This window comes from Theropithecus gelada, chromosome 8 (assembly GCF_003255815.1).
Source record: "Theropithecus gelada isolate Dixy chromosome 8, Tgel_1.0, whole genome shotgun sequence".
Lineage (NCBI taxonomy): Eukaryota > Metazoa > Chordata > Mammalia > Primates > Cercopithecidae > Theropithecus > Theropithecus gelada.
In genome coordinates, this window is record NC_037676.1 from 66,825,213 (window position 1) to 66,840,733 (window position 15,521).

Below are 15,521 nucleotides of genomic sequence, written 5' to 3' on the forward strand. Positions count from 1 at the left end.
CTGTTTTGGTTACTACTGTAGCCTTATAGTATAGATTTAAGTCAGAAAGTGTGATGCCTCCATCTTTATTCCTTTTACTTAGAATTATCTTGGCTATACGGGCTCTTTTTTGGTTCCATATGAAATTTAAAGCAGTTTTTTTCTAATTCTGTGAAGAAAGTTAATGGTAGTTAGATAGGGACAGCACTGAATCTATAAATTACTTTGGGCAGTATGGCCGTTTTCATGATATTGATTCTCCCTATCCATGAGCATGGAATGTGTTTCCATTTGTTTGTGTCCTCTCTTATTTCCTCGAGCAGTGACTTACAGTTCTCCCTGAAGAGGTCCTTCACATCCCCTGTAAGTTGTATTCCTAGGTATTTTATTCTCTTTGTAGCAATTGTGAATGAGTTACTCATGATTTGGCTCACTGTTTGTCTATTATTGGTGTATAAGAATGCTTGTGATTTTTTGCACATTGACTTTGTATACTAAGACTTTACTGAAGTTGCTTGTCAGCTTAAGGAGATTTTGGGCTGAGACGATGGGGTTTTCTAAATATACAATCATGTCATCTGCAGAGTCAATTTGACTTCCTCTCTTTCTATTTGAATACCCTTTATTTCTTTCTCTTGCCTGATTGCCCTGACCAGAACTTCCAATACTATGTTGAGTAGGAGTGGTGAGAGAGGGCATCCATGTCTTGTGCCAGTTTTCAAAGGGAATGCTTCCAGCTTTTGTCCATTCAGTATGATATTGGATTTGGATTTGTCATAAATAGCTCTCATTATTTTGAGATATGTTGCATCAATACCTAGTTTATTGAGAGTTTGTAGCATTAAGAGGTGTTGAATTTTATCAAAGACCTTTTCTGCATCTGTTGAGATAATCATGTGGTTTATGTCATTGGTTCTGTTTATGTGATGGATTACATTTATTGATCTGGTTTGTTAAACCAGCCTTGAATCCCAGGGATGAAGCCAACTTGATCGTGGTGGATAAGCTTTTTGATGTGCTGCTGGATTCGGTTTGCCAGTATTTTATTGAGGATTTTCACATTGATGTTCATCAGGGATATTGTCCTGAAATTTTCTGTTTTTGTTGTGTCTCTGCCAAGTTTTGGTATCAGGATGACGCTGACCTCATAAAATGAGTTAGGGAGGAGTCCCTCTTTTTCTATTGATTGGAATAATTTCAGAAGGAATGGTACCAGCTCCTCTTTGTACTTCTAGTAGAATTTGGCTGCGAATCTGTCTGTTCCTGGGCTTTTTTTTTTTGTTGGTAGGCTATTAATTACTGCCTCAATTCCAGAACTTGTTATTCTTGGTTTATTCAGAGATTCGGCTTCTTTCTGGTTTAGTGTTGGGAGGGTTTATGTGTCCAGGAATTTATCCATTTCTTCTAGATTTTCTAGTTTATCTGTGTAGTGATGTTTATAGTATTCTCTGATGGTAGTTTGTATTTCTGTGGGATCGGGGGTGATATCCCCTTTATCATTTTTTTTATAGTGTCTATTTGATTCTTCTCTCTTTTCTTCTTTATTATTCTGGCTAGCGGACTATCCATTTTGTTAGTTTTTTAAAAAAACTAGCTCCTGGATTAATTGATATTTTGAAGTGTTTTTTTCATGTCTCTTATCTCCTTCAGTTCTGCTCTGATTTTAGTTATTTTTTGTCTTCTGCTAGCTTTTGAATTTGTTTGCTCTTGCTTCTCTAGTTCTTTTAATTGTGATGTTAGAGTGTCAATTTTAGATCTTTCCTGCTTTCTTTTGTGGGCATTTAGTGCTATAAATTTCCCTCTACACACTGCTTTAAATGTGCCCCAGAGATTCCGGTACCTTGTGTCTTTGTTCTCATTGGTTTCAAAGAACATCTTTATGCCTTCATTTCTTTATTTACCCAGTAGTCATTCAGGAGCAGGTTGTTCAGTTTCCAAGCAGTTGTGTTGTTTTGAGTGAGTTTCTTAATCCAGAGTTCTAATTTGAATGCACTGTGGTCTAAGAGACTGTTTGTTATGATTTCCATTGTTTTGCATTTGCTGATGGGTGTTTTACTTCCAATTATATGGTCAATTTTAGAACAAGTGCGATGTGGTGCTGAGAAGAAAGTATATTCTGTAGATTTGGGGTGGAAAGTTCTGTAGATGTCTATTAGGTCTGCTTGGTCCTGAACTGAGTTCAAGTCCTGGATATCCTTTGTTAATTTTCTGTCTCAATAATCTGTCTACTATTGACAGTGGGGTGTTAAAGTCTCCCACTATTATTGTGTGAGAGCCTAAGTCTCTTTGTAGGTCACTAAGAACTTGCTTTATGAATCTGGGTGCTCCTGTATTGGGTGCATATATATTTAGGATAGTTAGCTTTTCTTGTTGCATTGATCCCTTTACCATTATGTAATGCCCTTCTTTGTGTCTTTTGATCTTTGTTAGTTTAAAGTCTGTTTTATCAGAGACTAGGATTATAACACCTGCTATTTTTTTTTTCTTTCCATTTGCTTGGTAAATCTTTCTCCATCCCTTTATTTTGAGTCTATGTGTGTCTTTACACATGAGATAGGTCTCCTGAATACAGCACACCAATGAGTCTTGAGTCTTTATCCTATTTGTCAGTCTGTGTCTTTTAATTGGGTCATTGAGCCTATTTACATTTAAAGTTAATATTGTTATGTTCAAATTTAATCCTGTCATTCTGATGCTAGCTGGTTATTTTGCCCATTAGCTGATGCAGTTTCTTCACAGTGTCTATGGTCTTTACAATTTGGTATGTTTTGGCAGTGGCTGTTACTGGTTTTTCCTTCCATATCTAGTGCTTCTTTCAGGAGCTTTTGTAAGGCAGGCCTGGTGGTGACAAAATCTCTCAGCATTTGCTTGTCTGCAAAGGATTTTATTTCTCCTTTGCTTATGAAGCTTAGTTTGTCTGGATATGAAATTCTGGACTGAAAATTCTTTTTTAAAGAATGTTGAATATTGGTCCCCACTTTCTTCTGGCTTATAGGGTTTCTGCAGACAGATCTACTGTGAGTCTGATGGGCTTCCCTTTGTGGGTAACCAGACCTTTCTCTCTGGCTGTCCTTAACATTTTTTCCTTCATTTCAACGTTGGTGAATCTGATGATTATGTGTCTTGGGGTTGCTCTTCTTGAGCAGTATCTTTGTGGTGTTCTCTGTATTTCCTGAATTTGAATGTTGGCCTGTCTTGCTAGGTTGGGGAAATTATCCAAGACAATACTAAGCAAAAAGAACAAAGCCGGAGGCATCACACTGCCTGACTTCAAACTATACTACAAGGCTACAGTAACCAAAACAGCATGGTACTGGTACCAAAAGAGAGATATAGACCAATGGAATAGAACAGAGGCCTCAGAAATAATGCCACACACCTACAACCATCTGATCTTTGATGACCCTTATAAAACCAAGCAATGGGGAAAGGATTTCCTATTTAATAAGTGGTGTTGGGAAAACTGGCTAGCCATCTGCAGAAAACTGAAACTCGACCCCTTCCTTACACCTTATACAAAAATTAACTCAAGTTGGATCAAAGACTCAAATGTAAGACGTAAAACAACAGAAACCCTAGAAGAAAACCTAGGCAATGCCATTCAGGACATAGGCCTGGGCAAAGACTTGCATGACTAAAACACCAAAAGCAATGGCAACAAAAGCCAAAATAGACAAATAGGATCAAATTAAACTAAAGAGCTGCACAGCAAAAGAATCTATCATCAGAGTGAACAGGCAACCTACAGAATGGGAGAAAATTTTTGCAATCTATCCATCTGACAAAGGGCTAATATCCAGAATCTACATGGAACTTAAACAAATTTACAAGGAAAAAAAAAAACAACAAAACCATCAAGAAGTGGGTGAAGGGTATAAAGAGACCCTTCTCAAAAAAGACATTTGTGTGACCAACAAACATATGAAAAAAAGCTCATCATCACTGATCATTAGAGAAATGCAAATCAAAACCACAATGAGATGCCATCTCATGCCAGTTAGAATGGTGATCATTAAAAAGTCAGGAAACAACAGATGCTGGAGAGGATGTGGAGAAATATGCATGTTTTTACCCTGTTGGTGGGAATGTAAATTAGTTCAACCATTGTGGAAGACTGTGTGGTGATTCCTCAAGGATCTAGAACTAGAAATACCATTTGACCCAGCAATCCCATTACTGGTATATACCCAAAGGATTATAAATCATTCTATTATAAAGACACATGCACACGTATGTTTATTGCAGCACTATTCACAATAGCAAAGACTTGGAACCAACCCAAATATCCATTAATGATAGACTGGATAAAAAAATGTGGCACATATACACCACGAAATACTGTGCAGCCATAAAAAAGGATTAGTTCAGTCCTTTGCAGGGACATGGATGAAGCCGGAAACCATCATTCTCAGCAAGCTAACACAAGAACAGAAAACCGAACACCGCATGTTCTCACTCATAAGTGGGAGTTGAACAATGAGAACACATGGACACAGGGAGGGGAACATCACACACTGGGGCCTGTCTGGGGGTTGGTGGCTAGGCGAGGGATAGCATTAGGAGAAATACCTAATATAGATGATGGGTTCTTGGATGCAGCAAACCACCGTGGCACATGTATTCCTATGTAACAAACCTTCATGTTCTGCACATGTATCCCAGAACTTAAAGTGTGTGTGTGTGTGTGTGTGTGTGTGTGTGTGTGTGTATATATAGATAAAGAATGAGATCATGTCCTTTGCAGGGACATGGATGAAGCTGGAAACCATCATCCTCAGCAAACTAACACAGGAACAGAAAACCAAACACTGCATGTTCTCACTCATAAGTGGGAGTTGGACAATGAGAACACATGGACACAGGGAGGGGAACAACACACACTGGTGCCAATTGTGGTGGGGGTACAAGGGGAGGGAGAGCATTAGGGCAAATAGCTAATGCATGTGGGGTTTAACAACTAAATGATGAGTTGATAGATTGCAGACCACCATGGCACATTTATACCTATGTAGCAAACTTGCATGTTCTGCACTTGCATCCCGGAATTTGAAGTAAAATAAAATAAAATAATTTTTAATTTTTCAAAAAGAAACAAGCTCAGAGAGGTTAAAAGACTTGTCTAAGGTTCATGCAATTTAATTGAGAAAAATAAAACCAGAATGCAGGTTCCATGAATTCTTAAACTTCTAATAGGAATGCAAGAAAATGCTAGTCTTAGCCAGCAATGCACTTGATTTCCTGTTTACCCAGGAACATCACATTTGATTCTGTTTCCCTTATTTCACCTAGTGCTCTGGAATGTGAATGGGCAAGTAATGGAGCAATCCATGTTCCTGTGTAGGGTTCACAGAACACGACTGCAAGTATGTTTTCTCTCTTTAAGGCATAAGACAAAGTGCATAATCATTCACAGTTGCAAATTAAAGTAAAATCTCAATGAAAATAAAAGGAAACCTGAATATGAGTATGAAATTTCAAATGTGTTTACAGATGTGTTAAAAACAAAGATAACAATCAGTGAAAGAGAGAAAGCTAAGATATATAAAGGCATTCACCAGAAAACCATAAAAATCTTAAATAATTACAAGGATGCAAAGTGTTGAAATTACGTTATGCATTTGAGCAAATGGAAAATCCATAAAATCTATTTTTATATTATAAAATGAGATTTTAAGAAGTACCTGTTTGTCTATTTAATGGCCCATTTTGCAATAAGTGTCTTCGTAACCTCCAAATAAATGTACAAGCTTAGCAGTCTACGATTATTTTCTATCTCTTTTCTAAAGTAAACTCTATATGCAATTATAAAGGCAATGGAAGGTACATAGAGCTAAGAAGTACGGGAGATTGTGATAAAAGGAAGTGTCTTTCCTTAAGTACAGAAAAAAGTAAATGTTGCTGCATTCAGTCAATGGTAGAAAAATTTTTTATATATGATATAATGGTTGTTGCTACTGAAATCATATGGTATTAACTACACACTCAGTGTGCCTATAGCTAGAGCCACGTCTACAAATTCAGGTACTTACCACTAGGTGGCAGTGGCACCATCTAGGGTAATATGGACCTTCAATAGCTTCAACAGGATTACACAATTCCTCCTCTCCATAGCATCTGGAGTTTCCCAATGATAAATACATCACCTCAAAAAATTGTTTTGTTATTTAAAAACAACTGAATTCACAAATAAAGCATTAATTAGATATCTGTTTCCCAATGAAATAATATTAGACTCAAGGTTACGGAAGATAGTCCTGTTGATAGATGACTTGAATATTTACTGCATCGCTCTTCATCAAATTGAGTAGAATTGTACTGCCCTGAACAGAGTCAAGTTAGCACAGATAGATGCACTGTAGAAATATTTAAATAGGTTTTGTCACTACTTACCTTAATTCAGGTGACAAAATTACTCTGACATGCTTCACAGGGGCAGGAGTTTTCCTGATTCTTCTCCTTTAGGTGAGTTTTCAACTCCCACTCACTCTTATAAAAATCATGCATCACATTTTCTCCTGACAATGCGGTCTGAAGTAGTTTCACCTTGCAGGACTGTTACGCTTCAAAAATAGACTGAAGGAATTCTTGCTGCAGCACTCTGCTTTTTCTTTTACTTCCCAAACCTACCCATGGTACAAAACTGTCACCTCTGTTATGAGTCACACTCACTAATAATCAATAGTTTCTAAGATACATTGTCGTCTGTTAGCCTCTGTGATACATTTCCTCTTTTGAGTCTGCTTTTCATGTGGGGGATTCTTCTTTTCCACACAGTTATCTAAGGTATCCTATTAAACATGTTAGCAATTTTCAGATCTCTTCAAGAGTCTCCTTGAAGAGATTTTGCTCTCTTCTTTTTTATTATTCTTAGAAGTAGACAGAAGAGATTGATTTTAAAACTGCAATATGTAACAATCATGTTATATCTTAATTAGCATCAGATTCCACAAAAAGTGCCTGTATTCACTAAACAAGGGAGAAAAGTTTCCCTCTTCACTTTAGTCTGAGATTGTTTTCAACATTTTTATTCTGTATCATTGTATCTTTCAAAAATTAAAAAGTAAGATCATGCATTTAAAAGAAAAAAAGCTGTAATATCAGCATTGGTAACTAGAAAATATAGGGAGTTTGATAATACAAAAACCAAGGAACAACTCAAAAAACAATGAAGAGTTGCTCTGAGCTTAAGTAGTATGCAAATTTTTTTTTTTTTTTTAAATGGTAGCATGATCAACACGAATGATATTTCTGGGTCTTGGCACATCAAACTACCCACAGATGAAAGATGACTTAATTGCTTTGACCACAGTCCGAGTCAGAATAGCTCAGTTGGCAAATATAAAAATAGCTTGGTGCTATTTGCATTTGCATTTGAGCAAGAAGTGATTTCATTTTAATGTCTAAAGGCTAGGTAACGAAGCAACCCATAGGTAGTGAAACACACCTTGCAAGCAAGAAATGCAATTCCTGGCTAGAGCATCTAAGGGTTGCAGGGTACACATTGATCTTGTCAGCTACATTCGTGTGCATAGGAAATAACACTGTCAGCACAGCTCCTTCAAATTCAGATCACAATATATTGAGAGTTTATGTCTTTAGAGGTTAAGCAGTTAAGCATTCACAGAGATTTGTTACCCGTGCCATCACTTTTAAGTAACCTCCTAAAAATCTTTTAATAATTAATTGTTATTCTGAATGTCTAATGTTACTGTTAATAGCTTAAGTTGCGTCTTATAATTTCACCTAACAAGGTGTTTCTAATAAATAATCCTAGCAGAGTGAGGTTTACTATATTTTAGACTTTACTATGTAGCAGTCCAAATAAAGTAAAAATATATAGAAGAGGAAAAATATGACACAAAGAATAGGAAATTTCTCCAGGCCTTGTATTAAATGTGAATCTAAAGCAAGTAATGGTAAAATGTGAACTACAGACTCTTCATTTTTTCTAACCAGCTATCTTTGAGTTGCTATTACTTTCATATTTTCTAGACTTTGTAATATAAACAGCAAACTTAATTCAGAAAAAAAATCCACCATCACTGATTACCATAACCAAGATCACAGACATTTAAATCAAAAGTCACCTGAGTTGGAAAAGGTTTAAGTTTTTTCAATAAATTATTTTTTATAATGACTATAAAAGTTATATAGTACACAGAGGCTAGCTGGAGCTAGATACTTTACTATACCTGAATTGCAGGGAATGCTTTCTGAGATATAAAGCTGACAATCAGACATCTGAGTGTGACTGGAAAATAGCAGTCCCTGAAAGATTAAAGTGTGAATTTTAGTAACCTCGAAAGCAAAAACCATTGTTGTTTCACTTTTGAACCAGGAGATAGAATGGGCGAATTAAAACACAAGCACACATAAAGAGATAAAAGAGGTAAAATAAAATGCCAAAATCATTTTGACAAAGCTTAAAGTGTGAATTCTTGCTCTACAAAAATCTATATTTTTTATGCTATTTAAAAAACAGTTCTGTGATCATGCTAAAATATTAACATAAAATGGCTTAATTTACAAGGTAAAACTGAGTTACTTTACTGGAATTCAATAAAGTTACTAATTTTGCGATATGATCACCTTGCATTTTAATGTTATAAATTTTCTTCAAAACTTAAATGACTAGTAAAGAAACATTGGTATCAGTAGTTAAGCCAAAACAAACCAAATTGCTCATAAATGTCATGATTGTTTTAAAACAAATTCTTAACCCAAATAACATGAAAGAAAATGGTTGTAGGTAATGGAATTTGGAGGAAGAGGGATAAAATTATGGAGTGCAAATATTTAAAATTAGGAAAACTACTTTTAATATTTTTAAATAGAGAAGAGAATGAATCATGAAGCAAAGGACCTGGGGAAATATTAACACTTTTACTTATTTAATATTTTATTTTAAGCTTCTTTAATTGTAAAACAAACAAACAAACAAACAAACAAACAAAACTATACAAAACAGACAGTAAATATCTGTTGCCCATAATCCCTCTACTTCTTTGGGGAAGTACTTACAGTAATTTATGAAAAACCTCATTTTTGACCCTCCAATGCCAGTTCCCAGTGGTAATTAAAGTTATCAAAAATTGTTCAGTAACTTTTTTTCTGCATATATCCACACACAAAAATAAAACAGGAAAGAGGGGTGGCAAATAATTTTAATTTTTTTTTTTCATTTGTGTTACAACTGGTCCTGGCATAGCAGAACCTTTAATATGGCCTTTATTGTTTCCTATGATCTCCACATGATCTTCAAAATAAGAAACGCGCCATCTCTTCTCTGGTATGCTTTCGTGGTGGGATTTCCGCTGCTAGAGGTACCTTCTCTCTGCGCTCTGGTTTGCCTTCCCTGACCCTGGCCATCGGGCGTGGCTGCCACGCCAGCAGCAGCAGGAGGTCGGCTAAGCCACCTGTCGATGCCCACTTCACAGTGATGAGATACAGATTTCTGGACCCCGTGCAGTCTGCACAGTTGATCACGCCTCCTACCAAATGACCCAGGAAATCAGGAACTTTGCCCCAGAGGACCCACCATGTCCTATTTTCAACATTCTGAACATCAGAAAGGGACACACACTTCTTTGTAAAAAATACCAAATATTGACATGCTATATTCTACATCTTGCTTTTAAACTTAATTGTGTATCAGAAATGGTTTTCGAGGTCAGTGTATATATAGATATACCACATTTTCTTTTTATAACAGCTTTTTATGGAATGGAGGCATCATAATTTATTTAATCATTTGGTTACTAAAGAACATTTAGGTTTTCATATTTTCTGCCATTTAAGAAAATCTTCATATATATATGTACTCATGCCATTCTTTCTGTAGGGTGGATTATTTTTAGATATTGGACTCCAAATCACCATCCCTCCGTTTTTATACTAATTTTTACCACATTTTCATTATAATTCCACATATATTTTTAAAATTTGGCCTATTTTAAAAACTATCTTAATTCATATTTTATTTTTATTAATGATCTTGAACATCTTTTTATCTATTGTTTGGACATTTATATTTTTTTCTGCTAATTGCCAGCTTAAATTATTTTTCTATTTTTGTATAAGAGTTTCTTGTTTTGTAGAAGCTCTTTGAATGTTTGACGTGTTTCTTTTCCCCCAGTTGGTCATTTGTCCTTCAACTTTCTTTGTGGTATTTTTCTTCAAAGAACAGAAGTTGTAATTGTTTTGTGTATGCTTAAATGTGACATCCTTTTCCTGTGTGACTCCTTGGGTTTTGTCTTGCTTAGAAAGTCTTTCCACTCCAACTCTATAAAAACTGTCCTGTAAAAATAGTAATGTATGGTTTCATTACTTAAACTGTATATCTCAATACACAAAGAACTGATTTAACTTTGATTTTAGTAAAAGAACAAAATTTAAGTAGAAATTATCTTCAAGCACTTGCAGAATAACGAAACCTGGGGCAATAAATAGCTGAGATTTAAAAAGAAAAAATAATTCAGACAAACCTGATTACCTTTCTTGATAAAAAAAAAAAATAACAAAATTAGTGGGGGGAAAGGAAGATGTGTAATAAATTTAGACCTTTGACATACAGTGTCTCCATCAATCTTGCATTAAAAAATTAATTCAAATTAGCTTCTTCAAGGTGAACACTGTCATCTGAATTGAAAACTGCCTGATAGATCATAAACAACGAAAATAATAATAGCATTGATGCATCTAGCCATAGGGAAGAAGCAACAAATATCACACTAAGATCAAGGATAGATCTGGATTCACAAAGCTTTTATATTAATAATCTGGAAAGAATAACGATAAATGAAGTAATTATTCATTTAAGAAATGTCACTAAACTAAAAAGTGCACTCTACACATCTGAACGCATTCTAATAGAAGATTGCTGTGAAGGATAGAACCCTAGTAGGATATCCAAGTAAGAACTGACTTGGAGCCAACCCCACAATCATTTCTCTATACACATAAAGTTAGTTCAGTCAGTTCACACTTATGGTGATCACTGTGTAACAGACTAGAAACAAATGCATTCAGTTTAAGAGAGCAAGCACTCTGTGGCAAGAGCAATAGGGATATTCCTAGCCAGAGAAGGTTGAGGCAGTAGTGGGTGAGGGCACTGTGGATGTGGAAATAAAAGTCAAACCAGGTATGGCTCCTTCTCCCATGACCCTCAGACATGGCCCAAACAGGGGAAGATGCTCTAAAATCTGCCAATGCCTGAAAGTTGTGATAGAAAAAGTAAATAAATTACAAACCAACAATGAAAATGAAAGGTGACTGAACTGGTTTAGATGAAATACAAAAAATCGTAATAAAGCGTTGATGCTAAATTCACATATCATTTTAGTGTTTACACAATGCTTTCCCATAGTCTCATTTGATTAATACCCTGAGGTACCCTGAAGTAGTCAGGAAAGATGTCATTAATAGATTCATTCTCCTCCTGAGGCTAAGTAGAATCAAGGAAATTGCCCAAGATTACATACTCTGCTGGGGATGTTTTATTTCTACTATACCTACTATACCTATAGTATACCTACTCCAACCATTTAAAGCAATTCACAGAGAAGTGCAATCAGGTTTGGAAATATGTAAAAATTATACCTCAAAAACTTTTTTTGTAAAAGAAAAGCAAACAGTATCTTTATTAGACAAGTACTTTCCACATTCACTAAACACACAAAATACATTATCTGGCCTCAAGATGACATACTTACTTTTCCTCTCCCTGCCTTCCTTTCATCCTTCCTTTATTCCTTCCCCTGCCCTTTTTCCCCATGAGCATCATGAGCATTGTTCCTGAAAATATGGAAAGCAACTCAAGGGAGTAAGAATGTTTAAGTACATGTATTGCAAAACAATCTTTCTGGGAAAATCTCAACTTGTCATCCTTGGAGGGAGTGGGAGATTTTTTTTTTCAGAAGTACCTAAAGCCCAGAAGGCTCTTAAATTGCTTTTAAGATGAACTTTAATGTCTCCATGCCACCCACGTGATAATGTCCGTTCTCCATGTGGGCACTGTACTGCAATAGACAGGCAGCCTGGTTTGTCTGCCAACACCATTGGAAGCAAATGATGGCTGCCTTCAGGTAACTGGATGAAACATTTCATTAGAGAAATGCCATTTGTATGTTAAAACCCTCTTGTCATGATGCCTTGCAGCTGTTGATTTCCTTTTCACAAGATGTGCTTATTACTGTGTAAATATAGCACACACATATATAGGTATACGTACATATATACACGTGTGTGTGTGTGTGCGTGCATGCATGTGTATTTCTCTCATGGACAATTCAATCAGTACAGTTTTCAGCCAAATAAAAATAAAAAGCCAAGTTAAATCTTTCTTAAACATAAGTTAAAATGATGATGTGCAACAATACTGCATTGCTAGAATAGATCAAATGACTTCATCAAAGATGTTTGAGAAGATATCAAACTTATCCATGTTAAATTTCAAAATTTAACTGTGAAAAGCTCTCTAGATAACCATCTGTTTATCTGCTTCCTCCTTTATATAATCAACTTTCTTTCAAATGGGAACTCTTACATTGACAGTGTAAATGAGTCCAAATATTTGGCTTAATAGAGCTTCACTTTAATTAATCAAATAAAATGAATCTTTCAACTGAAGTAAAGTTTATATTTGTCTGTTTGATCTACAATTTTGAAGGATATTCATAATATTTTGTACACTACAAAAAGCATATCTACTTTTATTTTTATTTCAAGCAGCTGGCCTGTGTATACAATCATGGAGGAGAACTGTTTTTAATAGGGATATCATCTCTAAATTTTAGTGTGTTTCAATCTTTTTTATAAAAGGAAGCAAAGCTCAAAAGAATACTTCAGAAACATTTTAATAAAAAAGTATTAGGTATTTATGATTCTATTATGTGCATCAAACTTTTGGAAAATAATTTAACTTCAGATGATATTTCAGGATCAGAATGTCTGAATAATGTTAACACATTCTTGTCATGATGTCTTAACAATAAGACAATAAGACATTTTGTAAGACTGCATGATGAGAAGACTTAGATTAAAGTGAGGGGTTATTGAGACAAATGGGGCTAAAGTATTTGCTAATGTTGACTAGTACAATGCAATGAGGAACTAGGAGATTTTATGTTTCCATGTATCACCACATCCTATTATTCTTTTTCTACCATATATGGTAAAATCATTCACAAAAAGCAAAACAGAGAATTGTTTTATAAAATTATGTATTTGTGATAAATTATAGAATCATATCTTATAAATTCACAGCATAAGCATCTGAATCTATAAAATATATGTATGTATAAATATACAAACTTCTATTTACAAATCATTAGCTTCCAGGATTCTGTCTGATAACTTTTAATGATAATAAATGTCCATGTCAGATCATGTTTTGTAATCATAATCAACCTATCGTTGAAATAATTTTTGAGGCGTTTCTCTCATTTGAGTATTTCATAGTCAGCATTTCAGTATTGCCATCCATCGCTATATTCTCCTTATTACCAGGAGATGGCGCTGTGGGTTTTAAATCGCAAAGCTAAACTTCCCAAAGCCGAGCTGAATTTTCAGTTTCTTTCTTTCCTTAATTCGTACACGCCAGGCAATCCCTAACAGTGTTTACCATTTTTACCTCGAACAAGTTTAATCTTTAAAATTTTTTCAAATGTTTAATATTCTGTGATGATAAGATTCCAGGGAAGAGACGCATGTGACACAAATAAGCCTAACAGTCCCCTAGGGCGGACAACTGAATGAAGGAGTTGTCCCAAGTAGGCAAGGCGGTTGTGAATTCCTCATACATTCTTTTCACTAGTTTTGCTCTACCTCCACCCGCATGTCCTACATTGTTCTCTGGGATTTCAGCAGTGATAATGCAGGCGCCAAGTTATTCGCTCACTGTACGGTCCTCTTGGCCTTCAAAGTCGCCAAGGTGGGGAAAGAGCACGCAGGAGCCAGGTGAGACCCTCGCAGTGGGCTGGGGGACCTGTGTGTGCACCTTGCGCTGAAAAGGCTGCCTCCCGGGGCTCAGGGTTTCTCTTCAAGGTCTGTCCAAATTTAGGCTAACTCGTCGCCAAACAGTAGTGAGGACCAACATCTTTTCTGTAAAATAGATACAGACAAGGATAATCTTTTCTAAAGAACGTTATATGAACAAGTTTCAACTTTTCCACAGTCGAGTTTTGGAATAGCCAAGCAACTTGGAAAGACTAGCAAGACGGGGGACCCTTGGCGCACTGCCAGGAATAGGCCAGCTCGCGCTAGTCCCCTAGCGTCGTCACCCTCGCTGTCCTCCTCTTCATGAGCCCACACATGTGGACCCAGTCTCTCTGAAGTGAGCTTTGTAGGACTTGGGGAAGGGGATGAGAAAATACAGACGACAAAAACGACGCCAAAAGGCTTGACCTCTGGCGCTTGATGGGCTGGAGTCTCTCTGCCTCCGGGTAGATCCCGTGCTCCCAAATCCCGCGGGGGCGCAGGAGGGTGAACCTCACACCTAGCCACCTCAGTCCCGCGGGTTTCAAGCTGACCCAGGCGCCACCAGGCAGCCCCAGGTGGACGCATCAAGTGTAACTTCAAGGTCAATGTGCCTCTGACTCGGGCCTGGAGGGCTGCCAAGAATGCTGGGCTTGGAGCGCTGAGGTTGCGCCCGGCTACTGAGGCTTGGACCCCGCAGTGGAGGGCTCTGAGACCGCAACCCCCTCCCCGAGCAGTTTTCGGGAGAGGGTCCAGCTGGGGCCTCCGCGGTGGAGACCAGAAATGATATTCCGGGTTGGATTCCTCCTCGGCTGGGGAAGCACAGCTGGCGGAGAATTCCCACGGCTCTCAGTGGATTCGCTTTTCCAGGGCTGTTCTCAAGCAAAAGTTGTCATTTTTGCCAAACTTTGTTTTTACTTTTTAGAATGTTCTGAAAGAGATAAATGGAAACACACAGAGAGATAATTTTCCTTCTCAGAAAACACACATAGCTACTGAAATTCAGACTTGCAACTTTTCAAACTAGTGAAGTAATAAACTATTTATCATGACTATAAAAATAACAAAGAAGAACTCCTGGCTTTGCTCTTTACAGCAGATTATGTTCCGTTCTGATTTTATTTGGGTTCCTATCTCAAATTTCAAGCAAATATCAAGATGACCATTAAGGAATTTAAATAGTACCTAGAAATTAGTTTGGTCTGCAGCTCAATGCACTAGTTTCAACGCGGTGTTGCTTGCTGAATATTTTAAAATCCCTTCAAAGCAGTAGGTGTATTCCCTCCCGCAGTAACAAAACGATATTCATCTTTACACAAGCTGCCCTGGCGTTTATAATTTGGTATCCAACACCCGGCCGAAAAAGTTCCCTTTCCTGATGCTTTGGCCAACCAGTCTCGATGAGCCAACCAGCCCAGAACCTGGGGCGCTGGGCTGGGTGTTCCTCGGGGAAGGCGCCCACTGCCTGCTCGGTCCCCGGAGTGTCCCGAGCTGTCCCCCCCGTACCCCTGCTGCCGGCAGACTGGGGGCAGTCCTCTGCCCCTGTTTCCCAACTGCTTTGGTAACTC

The 15,521-nt window shown here is 37.0% G+C and overlaps 1 long non-coding RNA gene across 1 annotated transcript; it reads right to left on the reverse strand.

Annotated features, from left to right (window-relative positions):
* Positions 1 to 12,549: 12,549 nt before the first annotated feature.
* LOC112630318 lies at positions 12,550 to 15,521 on the reverse strand. The gene is made up of 2 exons (XR_003120843.1): positions 15,139 to 15,521; positions 12,550 to 14,884 (listed from the first exon to the last, which is right to left on the reverse strand). It is a non-coding gene; the product is annotated as an uncharacterized LOC112630318 (long non-coding RNA).